Source organism: Protopterus annectens, chromosome 6.part1 (genome assembly GCF_019279795.1).
Source record: "Protopterus annectens isolate FY-2018-M chromosome 6.part1, PAN1.0, whole genome shotgun sequence".
Lineage (NCBI taxonomy): Eukaryota > Metazoa > Chordata > Ceratodontiformes > Protopteridae > Protopterus > Protopterus annectens.
Genome location: NC_056738.1, coordinates 345,823,079 through 345,837,088, shown reverse-complemented (window position 1 = coordinate 345,837,088; position 14,010 = coordinate 345,823,079). Strand labels below are relative to the sequence as shown.

The following is a 14,010-nucleotide window of genomic DNA, read 5'->3' as shown; positions in this document are numbered from 1 at the left end:
TCCATTTGTGAAACACAGATTAAAAATTGGTTGTTTGGTGTAGATACATAGAAAGAGGTGAGAAAATTATTTTATTTGTATTGATTTATGAGGACATAAAGATGCATTTTGTGAAATATTAGGGTTCAGGCGCCTAGGCGGCGTGACACCCCCTTTTGAGACAGCTGGATGTTGACACATGGCAGGTTGGCAGTTTAGCTGCAGTGACAAATGCCTGTGGACAATTCCCTGTGGGAAAAGAGGAACCTCCTGCACCCTAACCATAGGTGGCAGATACAAACCCCCACAGTGATACACTCTGCACCTCCCCTCAGAGGCCAACATGTGCAACTGTCAGTCGAACATGTGGCGGTCACTGGATGCCAAGTGGGCATGAAAGTGGTACTGTGAAACCCATGTGCTGTGGGCAAAGCCTTTATTAGCACAACATGTAAAGTGATGTGTGTAGTGCTTGATGCGTACTAAACCCAAATATATTCACAACTTGTAGAAATGTGCCAGAGAACATAGGAAATCCTGCACATCACTGGAGTCACACTTATGTTGCAAGATGTGCTTTAGGAGACACTCCCTTACAACAATAGCCTTCCTACGCGGTGTCACAGGCATCCCCCTCAAAAGTGACTCCCTTTGGGTATCTATCAGGTTCTGTTCCTGTTGCAGAACAGACAGAAGGTTGGACAGCTGCACTGTAGGGCATCCAAGTAACACCTTCAGCTGACGATGCCATGCCTCCACCTGGTTATTAGTCCACGGGAAGTCCATGTCAGAGGCATCACGCACATTCCAAAACTTCAAAGGGTAGGAAGATGGCAGGCATTGCTGTGCTTAGCAGCGGGTTGCATACTTCCGTGGTTGGCCAAGCACATAATGATACACCTATAGGCTTTGCACAGTCACGTAAAGTAGCCACAATGTTCAGAAATGTGGGGATAACATCTTCCAGTGGTAGGAATGCCACAAATTTTCAGTGAAACAGGATAAACAAGGAAAAAGAAAGCTAGAGATGTGAAAAAGAAAGGGAGAATAAGGAGTGAATACGTTGGAAGATTGGTGTAAATGAAGGTAAAAGAAGACAGACCATCACAAATTTTATCATATTGGATTTTAAAATATCTGAAAACTTAATTGAGCACATATAAACATATTAAAGTAACTGATTAACAATAGAAAAAGAAAATGTGAAATATTATTTTCCAGAGATACTGAAACAATAAAATGGATATTAAGAAGGAAAAAAAGATTTTGAGAAGAAATTTATGATGAAAGGAGGTTTGCAAGAAAATGAAAGAAGTGACTGGAGAAAATAAAGAAAGACAATTATGAGGAAAAATTACATGACAGAAGAAACATTAAGTGAGGAAAAATGTAGTAGGAGGAAAGATAAGAAAGAAAAATAAAGAAAGAAAAATCAGAAATAGAATAGAAGGTTTGAGGGACCAAGTGACTATTTCAAAATGGGAAAGGGTGTAAAAAGAGAGAGTTGAATGAAAACTGGCACAGCAAAAGGGTTAATTTATTACAGATGTAAAGTAATGCAGATAGTGGGATGTTGAAGATCCCTAGCCACCATCACTTGTGAATTTATGCCTCACAATTTTGTTCTGTTCCTCACTAAATGTCTGGTTTTCAGGAGCAGTAAAACAAAACATTTTATGCTAGCAATTTTCTAAGTTTATAATATCAGTATTTGAAATGTGTCCCTATTTTGGGCTGTATTCCCCCATTATTGGCTTTGTTCTGTAGTTTTGTGCTAAGAGGTTGAGAGCTATGGTGATAAGTGAGAAATGAATTCATTAAATGATAGCCATTTAAGTTTGTTTTCCTGTCTTTCAGGAAACTGCTGATTTAGCTTAGTGGTATATTGCTCTGACTGTAGCGCACAGGGTTCTGGGGCCAAGACTTGGCAGTGAAATGTACAATGGTAACACATTTTATGCAAGCAACTTTCCAAAATTATACAAGTAATGTTTAAAATGTGCCCCTGGTGTTTGGCCATTTGCCTCACCCACCAATTGAAAATAAGTGCAAGAAGCTGTGCAACATGCCTATGGCTTACACTACTGTGATTCTGTATTTGTATTTGTATATATATATATATATATATATATATATATATATATATATATATATATATATATATATGTATATTGTGTGCAGAAGTAGACTGTTATCATGGAAATGTTCTGAATAGGGCAGTTTTGTCATTATTGGTGCATGCATATTTCTTCATTGCCTTTTGGAAAAATGTTCAAACAATAAATTTAAAATGCGCTCTAACTTAAGTCTAACAAGTGTGCTGTATTATACAAGGAATATAATTTAATAAAGTCAGGAAGGTGTATCAAAGAGCATGTATGTTTCTTGTTTTGTGAGCAAGGGACCTCTGATTTGAAAACAGCCGAAACTAGCCAGATGCATTTTCATTGGATGTGGTGTGGGTTTTAATGCTGTTTCAATTAATGTGAGTTTCAAGGGCAGAGAAGTTTTAATGCCAAGTCTATTTTCATTGTGAGACAGTATTGCTTTGTTTAGCAGATATCTGTTAGTGTCTGTGCATTGTGCTATAAAATGTAAAAAAATAAAATCCAAATCATCATTGTAGAAGTAAAGCAGTATGCACACATTAGTGTTTATGGTAAATGGGGTGAAATAGCCAGGTAACGGGACATTGGAATGGCTGCAGGGGGACTCTGGTGCTATATTTTGTTTTTTTCTTCAGTTTGCATTTGAAAGTTGGTATCCCACAATTCCATCGGAGTGGGTGGGTTGTGTAATTATGTATGCAAATTTTATGTTAATCAGTGTACAGATTTGTACCTATTTTTCATGGGCCTGAATGTTGTGGAGAGATGGATATATACCACAGAGGCTACCACTGTTCCAGAACAAACTATCCATAAAAATAAAACAAAGCTCATCCGTCCATATTAAAATGTAACTTGGATTTAAGGATGGGCAATAGAAAATGTACTCCAGGATTGTCCCTCATGCCACTAATGGATAGTGGCAGTTCCTAAATGCTGCATCCCTTATATGGTTCCCCTCAAATTATCTATGGAATGATCAGTTATTCTCAATACGGCTAATATACAATTATCAGTCATGGGATAGGTAAGACAAATCAAAAAATGTTAATTCAAAAATCAAGCACCAAAAGGGAATTGGCTAAGCTTAAAAAGTCCTCTGAGTGAACCTATGTTGTGGTAGTAAATGTTTATAAAAAATTACCCTTTTTAGATCACTCAGTACCCCTTTCACCCTCTGCTCCCTCCCCTAGTCTTCAACAGCTTCCGGCACCTATACTGGGGAGGCATCTGATTCTCAAAGAAAAGGGGAATCTGTATACTGGAACAAAGGGTTACTGGATAGAGACTGAACCCCTGAGGGAGGGCTAGAGCATGAGTAATACAGCAGTTGGTAGTGCCTAGAGCCTACATTCTGGCACTTCTAGCCATAGCTCATGACATTCCTTTTGCAGGTCATATGGGCATAAAGCATACAAGAGATGTATTATGCAGAACGTTTATTGGCTTGGGATTGCAAGGGATGTGACAGGGTACTGCAGGACCTGTGAGCAGTGCCAAAAAGTAGGCAAGGCAAGAGACCAGGTAAAAGGTCCTTTGATGCCTTTGCCTGTGATTGAGGAGCTGTTTCAGAGGATAGCTATGGATATTGTTGGGTCTGCTGGCTTGTCTATGGAAGCACTGTGGGGTGAAGCACCTAAAGACCACCCCTACCTTCCCCAGACCAATGACCTTGTGGACAGATTAACCTCTACACTAAAGACCATGCTACGGGCATTTGCAGACCAGCTTAAGAGAGAGTGGGACAAATATTTGCCCCATCTGCTGTTTGCATACAGAAAGGTATCCCAATCCACATGTTTTTCTTCCTTTGAGTTGCTGTATGGACATAGGGTGACAGGGCCTTTAGATTTGATTTGTGATGAGTGGGAGGGTGAATGTGAAACTCACAAGGAGTCTGTTGTGGCACATGTCCTAAACCTCAGTACAAGGTTTAGGGAGCTCATGGGCTTGACTCCAGAGGACCTGTCAGGAGCCCAACAGCAGAAAAAGGTCTGGTATGACAGGAATGCTGGAGCAAGAGTATGCTGTGAGACAGCAAGTCATGGATTTCATTCCTGTCAGACACAATAAGCTACAGACAGCTTAGGAGGGACCCTTCAAAGTAGTTAGAAAGGTCAGTGATGTTAACTATATGGTAGAACTGCTAGGTAGGAGGCAGGGTCACAAATTGTACCATGTTAACATGATGAAACCTTACAATAACAGGGAGGCCCTTGTGCTAAGTATTTGCAGTAGGAGGCATAAAGACTCTGAGGGGGATCTATGGCTACAGTGAGCCAGCCAGCAAAATGCCAAGTTACTAAGGTGGAGCCTATGGTTGCAGGCATATGACATGAGAGTGCAGCATCGTAGTGAGGTTAGCAATGCCAATGCAGATGGGCTCGCAAGACAGTGTATGGGGTAATGTATTCCCAGATAGGCTCATTCCTCTCAAGCAGGGGCACTTGAAAAACTAGCTTGAGTCTTCAAAGGGGGGAGAAATGTGATGATAGGAAGTACTGCCAACCATGACAGGAGAAGTAGGACAGTGTATGTGTAACATATGCCAGCATAGCTAGCTGGAATTTTGTAAAGAATTACATGTCATTTGTGTATCAAACTGATTTGTACAGATGCTTGTATTTAAAAATGTATTTGTAAAGTTGCTTGTGTTAAGATGTATCAACAGTGTTTCCTGCTGGAGAGAAAAGAAATGTACATGCATTATTGGAACTGTTTAAATGTATACATTGTAACAGCATATACTAGGTGAGAGAAGAAGTTAATCCACCTGACTTTGGAAAAATATTCTTGAAAGTGAATTACTTCATGGGTTAAGCCATAAAGAAGTTATCCCACAATTCTGAAGGGAGCTAGAGATGCAGTGTCTCTGCTAGAGAATAGTTTGAAGCTCCTGTAGGAAGAGTGGAATGGATTTATGATTTTTTGGTTTTATGGTTTCCAGATGCTCCAATAGATCTTAGAAAAGCTACAGATATGTATGGTAGCACATAGGTGCTAAACCCTAGTAGCTTCTAGTGTTGGTATTTGTGTGGGAACCAGAAGTCAGATGACCATATGTATGTCATATAAATCTCTACAGAAATAATGTTTTAAAATTAGAGGAAACTGAAGTCTCGGGAACAGTCTGTTCTTGGAAACCTGACCAGAAGATCCTCACCACATAATCTTGCCTTGAGTTAGTAAGTAACTTAACTAGGAAAAGTACAGTTGTGTACACTTACCATAAATGTAGATGTTCGAGTGTCTTCACTGTTGCAGTCATGACTGTAGGGTTCTCCCCTGCCGGCAGGCAGTCCTCGGTCGGCCAGAACCCCAAAGTCTGGGTCAGGCATCGGCTGTTTAGCCATGCTCCCTGACGTCAGAGCGCCAGGAGTACAAAGCTGACAGCCGACGCCATGTTCTCCAGTTTTTCTTGCCCCAGATGTCAGAAGTTCCAAAATGAGTAAGGTCCCATACCCTTTGCAAATACACCTCAGAAGAAGGGTGAAAAAAGGAACCACACAAAAGAAAAAATAAGAGGGGACAGGAGGGAGGGAAACCCAGACTGCAACAGTGAAGACACTTGAACATCTACATTTATGGTAAGTGTACACAACTGTACTATGTTCATCGTGTTTCACTGTTGCAGTCATGACTGTAGGGTAGAATCCCAAAGCAGAATGAAAGGGAGGTGGTCATAAAGTAGAGGGGGCGGCTATAAGGCCCTGCAAGACTGCAGAAGCAAAGCCTGCCCTAGACTTAGAGTAGAGAGGTAGATTGTAGTGCTTGGAAAAAGTATGCACTGAACTCCAAGTTGCAGCTTCCAAAATGTCTTTGGTAGGAACTCCCCTGAGGAAGGCAGCTGAAGTGGCAGCAGTTCTGGTAGAGTGAGTTCTTATACTCCCTGGGATTTGCTTTCCATAGTGTGAATAGCAAAATCTGATTCCATGAGCAATCCATTTAGAAATGGTCTGTTTTGAAATGGCTTTACTTTGGGAACTTGAAGCATACGAAACAAACAATTGCTCTGATTTCCTGATGTCCTTGGTTCTGTCCAGGTAAAAACGTAGTTGTCTGTGTACGTCCAAGGAATGTAAGATCCTTTCCCCTTTATTTTGAGAAGTGGGGAAAAAAGTTGGCAAGTGAATAGTTTGATTTAAAGCCACTTTGGAAACCACCTTAGGCATGAAAGTAGGATTAGTCCTTAAAGACAGCCTGTCTTGATGAAAAATAATATAAGGTTCTACAGCTATAAGAGCTTGCAACTCTGAAACTCTCCTGGCAGAGGTCAGAGCTAACAGGATGGCTGTCTTCCAAGATAAAAACTTGATGTCAGATGTGGCAGCAGGCTCAAAAGGAGGTAAGGTGAGCTTTTCCAAAACATAGTTGAGATCCCAAGCAGGAATGGGAGGAGATCTAGGGGGCCTTACGTTCTTAGCTCCTCTGAGAAACTGTCTCATGAGCTGGTGGGAAAAGATTGGAGGGTCTGTATTATAATGAGCAGAAATAGCAGAGGCATGAATCTTTATGGAAGAGAAAGAGAGATCCTTATGTAAGAGGTCTGTCAGGTAAAGTAAAATCTGAGGAATGTTAGGAATAAGAGGATCAGAATCCTGAGCCTGCATCCAGGAACAAAATCTTTTCCATTTTCCTGCATAAGATTTTCTAGTGCTAGGATGTCTGGCTTCTAAAATGACATCCATAACCTGCTTGGGTAGGAGAGAATGATTCAAAGAACCTGGATTAACCAGGTCGCCAGGCAGAGAGTTTTGACATGGGAGTGTAGAACCTGACCCTGGTGTTGGGACAGAAGATTCGGAGTCTGTGGTAAAACCCAAGGGGGCTCCAGACAAAGGTTTTTCAGTGTTGGGTACCAAAACTGTCGAGGCCAATTTGGGGCCAGCAAGATTATCATCTTGGGCTTGTCCTGTTTGATCTTTAATAATACTTGTGGAAGAAGAGAAAGAGGCGGAAAGGTATATATCCCGAGAGGTTTCTCCAACTGAATGATAGTGCATCTACTTTCCAAGCTTGTTCGTGGAAAGTCCTGGTGCAAAAAATCTGTAGTTGATGATTGAGGTGGGATGCAAAGAGGTCTATGTGAGGACATCCCCAGACTGCAGTAATCATCTTGAATATTTCGGTGTCCAGCATCCATTCGTGTGGGTCTGAAGGGTTTCTGCTCAGACTGTCTGCCAGGAAGTTTTGCTTCCCTGGTAGAAACTGTGCTTGAAGGTCCAGATTGCAAGCTAGAGCTGTGTTCCATAGATCCATGGCTAGTCTGCAAAGGGGATAGGAATGAGATCCCCCTTGCTTGTTTATGTACCACATAACTGTGGTGTTGTCTGTCCGTATCAGTAGTTGTCCTGGTTGTAGAAGATTCCTGAAGGCCAATAGAGCTTTCTGAACAGCTAACATTTCCTTTAAATTGATATGCAGGTGCTTCTGATCCTTTGTCCAAAGGCCCTGCAGACAGTTGCCCTGAAAATGGGCTCCCCATGCATAATCTGAGGCGTCCATGGTCAGTATCTGAGAGGCAGGAGGCAGACAGAAGGGTTTTCCTTTGTTTAGAGTACATGCCTTGGACCACCAAAGGAATTCCTTTTGAAGACAAGGCAGGACGGAGATCAGTATGTCTAAACTGTGGCAATGCTGAGACCATACACTTTTTAGGTACCACTGTATTTTCCTCATATGTAGTCTTGCATATGGTACGAGAAGGATGCAGGAGGCCATGTAACCCAAAGCCTGCAGGAATCTCCTTGCAGATAGCTGAGTTAAAGTTGCTAAGGTTTTGAAAGTTGAGGCCAGCTGTAATTGTTTTTTGTATGTCAGAAATGTCATCTGAGTTGTTATGTTTAGAGAAGCGCCCAGAAAAATTATCTGTTGTGAGGGTGTCAAATTTGACTTTTTTATGTTTACAGTGAATCCCAGGAACTTGAGAAGATTCTGAACAAACTCTAGATGCTGGAGTAAGACATCCTTGCTGTCTGCCTGAATAAGACAGTCATCCAGATAAGGGTAAATTTGAATTCCCTTGAGTCTGCAATAAGCTACTACTGGAGCCAGGCATTTGGTAAAGACCCTGGGCGCAGTAGACAATCCAAAGGGCAGCGCAGAGAATTGATAGTGCCTCGATCCGGCCTTGAACCTGAGGTATTTTCTGCATTCCTGCCTGATGGGAATGTGTAAATATGCCTCCTTTAAATCCAAAGTCACCATCCATGCATTTTTGGTCAGCATTGGAAGTAGCTGCTGTAGAGTAAGCATCTTGAATTTTGGTATCTCTAGAAAAGTGTTCAAGACTGACAGATCCAGAATGGGTCTCCATGAATTTTGCTTCCTGGGGAATAGAAAGAGCCTTGAGTTAAAACCTTGTCCCATTTCTGAAAGTGGAACTAGTTCTATGGCTTTCATAGCCAAGAGAGCTTCCACCTGGTTTAAGGCCTCTGACTATTGATGTTTTGGAAGATCTGGCCATCCGCTTGGCCTTGGTAGGGTATGAAAATGGAATCTGTATCCTCTTGAAACTACATCCAGAACCCACTTGTCTTGGGTTATATGAGTCCAATTTAGGTGAAAAAGAGAAAGTTTTCCTCCGAGAGGGGCTTCCAGGCAAGAAGTTCCTGCAGCCCAACAGAGGGAGTCATTGAGTCTGTTTCCTATGAGTTTGCGACCTGTCCTCTCCTCCCCTAGGGGTGGAAGCAGTCCACTGTCTTGGTCTATAAGAGGCTTGCGTTTGAGGCCTTCCTCGGGAGCGTCTGTATCTACCCCTCTGAGGCCTGTCTGAATTGGGAAAGGACCAATTTTTTGCAGGCCAATTCCTACTAAATCTGGGTGGCTGTACTTGTAAGAAATCTTTAACTGTTTGCATGGATTTTGCCTTGTCCTCCATCTTTTTAATCACCTTTTCAGCTTTAGATCCAAACAAAACATTATGCTGAACAGGAGCATCCAATAATTTAGCTTTTACTTGATCTGGCAAATTTTGAGCATGCCTTCTAATTACTGTGCCAGAGGCAGCAGCCCTACAAGAAGCCTCCAAGGCATCAAATCCACAGTGTAAACCATGCTTCCCAACTTGTTCAGTGGCATGCATTAAGTCATGTAACTCCTTATCATCTGCACAGGCAGAAATGGAAGATAGCTTCTGTTGTAGAACAGACAGGAGAAATTGCTGGTATTTCAGCATATGAAACTGACAGTTTAAAGCCCTAATAGATAAAGTAGCAGAAGTGTACACTTTTTTGCCCCATCTTTCTAAAGATCTGGAATCCTTCTCAGTGGGAATGGGTTTTTTAGCAGAAGTGGCCTTTATGTCCTAAGGACCCTGAGAAATGGTTTCAGGGTCAGCAGTTGGATTCTTGTATAAGAACTGGTGGGAATCAAGAACCCTATAATATCTGTCTGGCTTAACAGGAGCTGGAGGAAAAGAATCAGGAGTTAAGTTAGCCTCCGAAAAAGCATCATCCACAATATCTAAAATAGGAGGAATAGCCAGGGGTCTATGTTGGGGAAGAAGAAGAAAATCCCTTAGTCTTTTCTTAGATTCTGAATACTCCTGTCCTTCGCAGTGGAAATGCTCCCTCATTTCATGCAAAGTTTCCCCCAAAAGAGAAATCCTCAGGGGGAGAAGCTGAAGGAATGGATTCCTCAGCATCAGAATCCTCATAAGGAGGGAAAGAATATTCCTGGTCAGAAGAAGAAACTGAAGAAACAGAAGCCTGATCAGAGGAGTCATAATAAACTTCCTGCCTTGGCCTTTTATCTGGAGGGGGATGTGAACCCCTAATCATAGTAAGTAAGTCCTCCGCCATCTTAAGTAACTGTTTCTGAGACTTGGGAGCCGGATCAGAAGAGGCCTGGGCTGCAGTCTTTGATTTGGAAGGAGTCTTTGCCTTTGTCTTTGGCTTTGCCTTTATTAGAAGCTGAGTAGGCCTGAAAACCCTTTCGGAAGCCGATACCTGCACAGCGGCTTCGGACCCATCCGAAGGAGCATTGTCCGAAGGTCCTGCAACAGAAATATTCAAAGGCCTAGTTGGCTCCTCGTGGGAGTCCTTTTCGGCTATCGGTTCCAAAATGGCCAACGACAGGGGCTGCAAAAGCACCTCACTGACGACGGCCGAACCTGAAGCTGGCTCTGCTTGTGCAATATCGTCTGATTTGGACCTCGGAGGCCTGTCTTTGTCCTTGCGTCGTTTGTGAACTCCGGTAGCCGGAACCGTATCCGACAACATTTTGTAATTAAAATGCCTACCGAAGAAATGAAATGCAAAATCGTACCTTTGTTTAATAGTACATTGATTGACTCTAGCACTACCTTCTGGATTTAAGTATCTTTGCTTTTGTTTCACTTGAAATAGCTTTTGTAGCTTACCTTGAACTAGCCTGAACTGTTTTAAACTGATTGCTGCATTATTTTAAAATCTGCACTTAAAGTTACATTTAGTCGAATTTGATCGAAAGTTTGCTTGTTTGTTTGTTTAATTTAACTGTGGAGGCTGTCCACTAAAGTGTGCTAGCCTGTGTAACTAATTTATCACTATTTCTGCATTTTCTGTGTGTTTCTACCAAAAAAACAAAAAAATAATCCTTGTTTTCCCGCCTTCCTCGACTAGTTTAGACCAGTTTACAGGCATTGCTGTATTCTGGGCTGTGGTGTAGATCCTGTGTTGTCCATTACCTTACTTGGATAGAAGGAAGTTTCTTTGCTCACCAGTGGGAGTGGGGAGCCTTGAGCAGCCTGCCTGTCCTTGGGGGAAGTGACCTCAGCACAAGAAGCTGTAGTAATTGGTTGTTTGGGACCATTTCTAGCTCTTTTGTAGTTCACTGTTTAAAATCCGCCTCTGGGCATTTTTTCTGGCTATATTGCTCAGACAAGCTCCATGTGGGTTTACAGAGTGGTCCTAGCAGCAGGGAACTCAGAAAAGTGACTACCTTCTGGATTTAAGTATCTTTGCTTTTTTTTCACTTGAAATAGCTTCTGTAGCTTACCATGAACTAGCCTGAACTGTTTTTTAACTGATTGCCGCATTATTTTAAAATCTGCACTTAAAGTTACATTTAGTCAAATTTGATCAAAAGTTTGCTTGTTTGTTTGTTTAATTTAACTGTGGAGGCTGCCCACTAAAGTGTGCTAGCCTGTGTAACTAATTTATCACTGTTTCTGCATTTTCTGTGTGTTTCTACCAAAAACAAAAACAAAAATAATCCTTGTTTTCCCGCCTTCCTCGACTAGTTTAGACCAGTTTACAGGCATTGCTGTATTCTGGGCTGTGGTGTAGTTCCTGTGTTGTCCATTACCTTACTTGGATAGAAGGAAGTTTCTTTGCTCACCAGTGGGAGTGGGGAGCCTTGAGCAGCCTACCTGTCCTTGGGGAAGTGACCTCAGCACAAGAAGCTGTAGTAATTGGTTGTTTGGGACCATTTCTAGCTCTTTTGTAGTTCACTGTTTAAAATCCGCCTCTGGGCGTTTTTCTGGCTATACTGCTCAGACAAGCTCCACGTGGGTTTACAGAGTGGTCCTAGCAGCAGGGAACTCAGAAAAGTGACTACCTTCTGGATTTAAGTATCTTTGCTTTTTCACTTGAAATAGCTTCTGTAGCTTACCTTGAACTAGCCTGAACTGTTTTTTAACTGATTGCTGCATTATTTTAAAATCTGCACTTAAAGTTACATTTAGTCGAATTTGATCGAAAGTTTGCTTGTTTGTTTGTTTAATTTAACTGTGGAGGCTGCCCACTAAAGTGTGCTAGCCTGTGTAACTAATTTATCACTGTTTCTGCATTTTCTGTGTGTTTCTACCAAAAAAAAAACAAAAAAACAAAAAAATAATCCTTGTTTTCCTGCCTTCCTCGACTAGTTTAGACCAGTTTACAGGCATTGCTGTATTCTGGGCTGTGGTGTAGTTCCTGTGTTGTCCATTACCTTACTTGGATAGAAGGAAGTTTCTTTGCTCACCAGTGGGAGTGGGGAGCCTTGAGCAGCCTACCTGTCCTTGGGGGAAGTGACCTCAGCACAAGAAGCTGTAGTAATTGGTTGTTTGGGACCATTTCTAGCTCTTTTGTAGTTCACTGTTTAAAATCGGCATTTGCACGGCTTTGCACAGTCGTGCGCATAGCGCAGCGCCGGTTAAACAAGGTTAAACTTTTTCTGGCTCCGCCAAGTCTGCTCTTCAAATTTTCCCTAAAGGAAGCTCTACTCTTAGTATAACCAGACTACTCACTGTATTATAAGCCTAGCACTTGTTCTCAATACTTCTCTACTAAGTAAGCACTCTCGTACTAAGTAAAGCACGATACCTACTTACCACCCCTGTGAATATCCACTTCCCTTAAAGGTATACCACTCCCTTATACTGTTCTAGCATGTCGAGTGGTAGATTACTGGCATCGTCTCCAGTTCAGCTGGTCAATCTGGGCATCTTGAGACAATGCTACAATTGAATTGTCTCATGTACACAGACAACCCTCTCCTCCTCCCAACAAACACAAATACATGTGAGAGATGCAACTGTATAGCCAAACTGGAGGCTGAACTCTCTCAACTCAGGGCTGGCATGACCAGACAGGAGGAGATGGCAACCACACACACAACAATCCCAGTCCAACATAGACCTACCACAACTGCAAACCAAACACATAAAAACACAAAGACATACTCAGAGTCTCTAATAAACTTACCAAAACAACAGAGGCTCCCAAAGCAGACATCCAAAAATCCACCACCTCAAAACAAAACACATGCAACACATACTTCAATAAATCAGTGTGTCGACCAATCGCAGCCCTTAAGGCCAAACACCTTGCCTGATACACTAGTAATAGGTGACTCCATAGTCAGACACACTGATGTCCCACTGACCAGGCTGAACAAGGAGGTGACTGTGAGCTGTCTATCGGGAGCTAGGATCCGCCACATAACACACGCACTCAGGTCACTCCAAAGCAAGTACAAATATGACTCCGTCATTGTCCATGCTGGTGTGAATGACCTGAGACGTACCTCCCTAGACTACATGAAAAGAGACATAGAGGAGCTCTCCGATTATGTAGCCCAGGCTGGTATGACCCTGACCCTGAGCAGCATCTTGCCCTCACCAAGAATGATACCACAATACAAAGACAAGATGATCAGCTTTAACAATTGGCAAAAGTACTGGTGTCATTCTAAGGGGATCCAATGTCTGTCTGCCTGGGATGATATGTTGGACAAGCCACGCTGCTTCACAAGGGATGGCTTACACCTGTCACCACTGGGCTTCCGGATATTGGCTAAGGCTCTTGCCACCTCCATAGTGCCTTTTTTAGGCAAGGCTCAAAAGACAAACCCACCTCCTTAGAAAACAAAAATGGAAAAAACTAAGGGTAATGCTGCTCAACGCCAGAAGTCTAAATCTCAAGATGCAGGCACTTGATGCACTCCTCAGCATGGAGAACATCGACGTCTGTGCAGTAACTGAAACCTGGTTCAAGGCTCCTGAGAGCACCCCAGCACTACCAGGCTATACCTTGTATCATGCTTTTCGGCCACAAAACCCGGGCCGAACCACAAAGGGAGGGGGAGTGTCCATATTCATAAAGGACACCCACACCTCCAGGTTAGTAGCAACACATGAAGCATCGGAGACCATACAGGTGCAACTAACCATAGGCAAAACTGCTATACAACTGGTAGCATGTTACAGACCACCCTCCCAGTCTCAAGAACCCTACTCAGCCTTCCTGAAGACATTGGAGGATATGAATGTATCACAAAATACCATCATACTGGGAGACTTCAACTACCCAAACATAGATTGGGTACATTATTCTAGCCCTAATACCCTAGCCCAAAGGTTCCTGGAATTCATAAATTCAAATGCACTGGAACAACTAGTCACCTCTCCCACTAGGGGAGATAATATACTAGACCTGATCATCACAAACATGGGTACAAA

General features: G+C 42.4%; 1 protein-coding gene and 1 long non-coding RNA gene across 2 annotated transcripts in view; one reads left to right on the top strand and one right to left on the bottom strand.

The window, feature by feature from the left end:
* The window catches only part of LOC122805547 (tyrosine-protein kinase Mer-like), a 643,235-nt gene that overhangs the window by 72,026 nt on the left and 557,199 nt on the right, over nucleotides 1-14,010 (bottom strand). The window lies entirely within an intron of this gene.
* LOC122805548 overlaps nucleotides 1-14,010 on the top strand; it is a 344,744-nt gene that overhangs the window by 217,020 nt on the left and 113,714 nt on the right. The window lies entirely within an intron of this gene.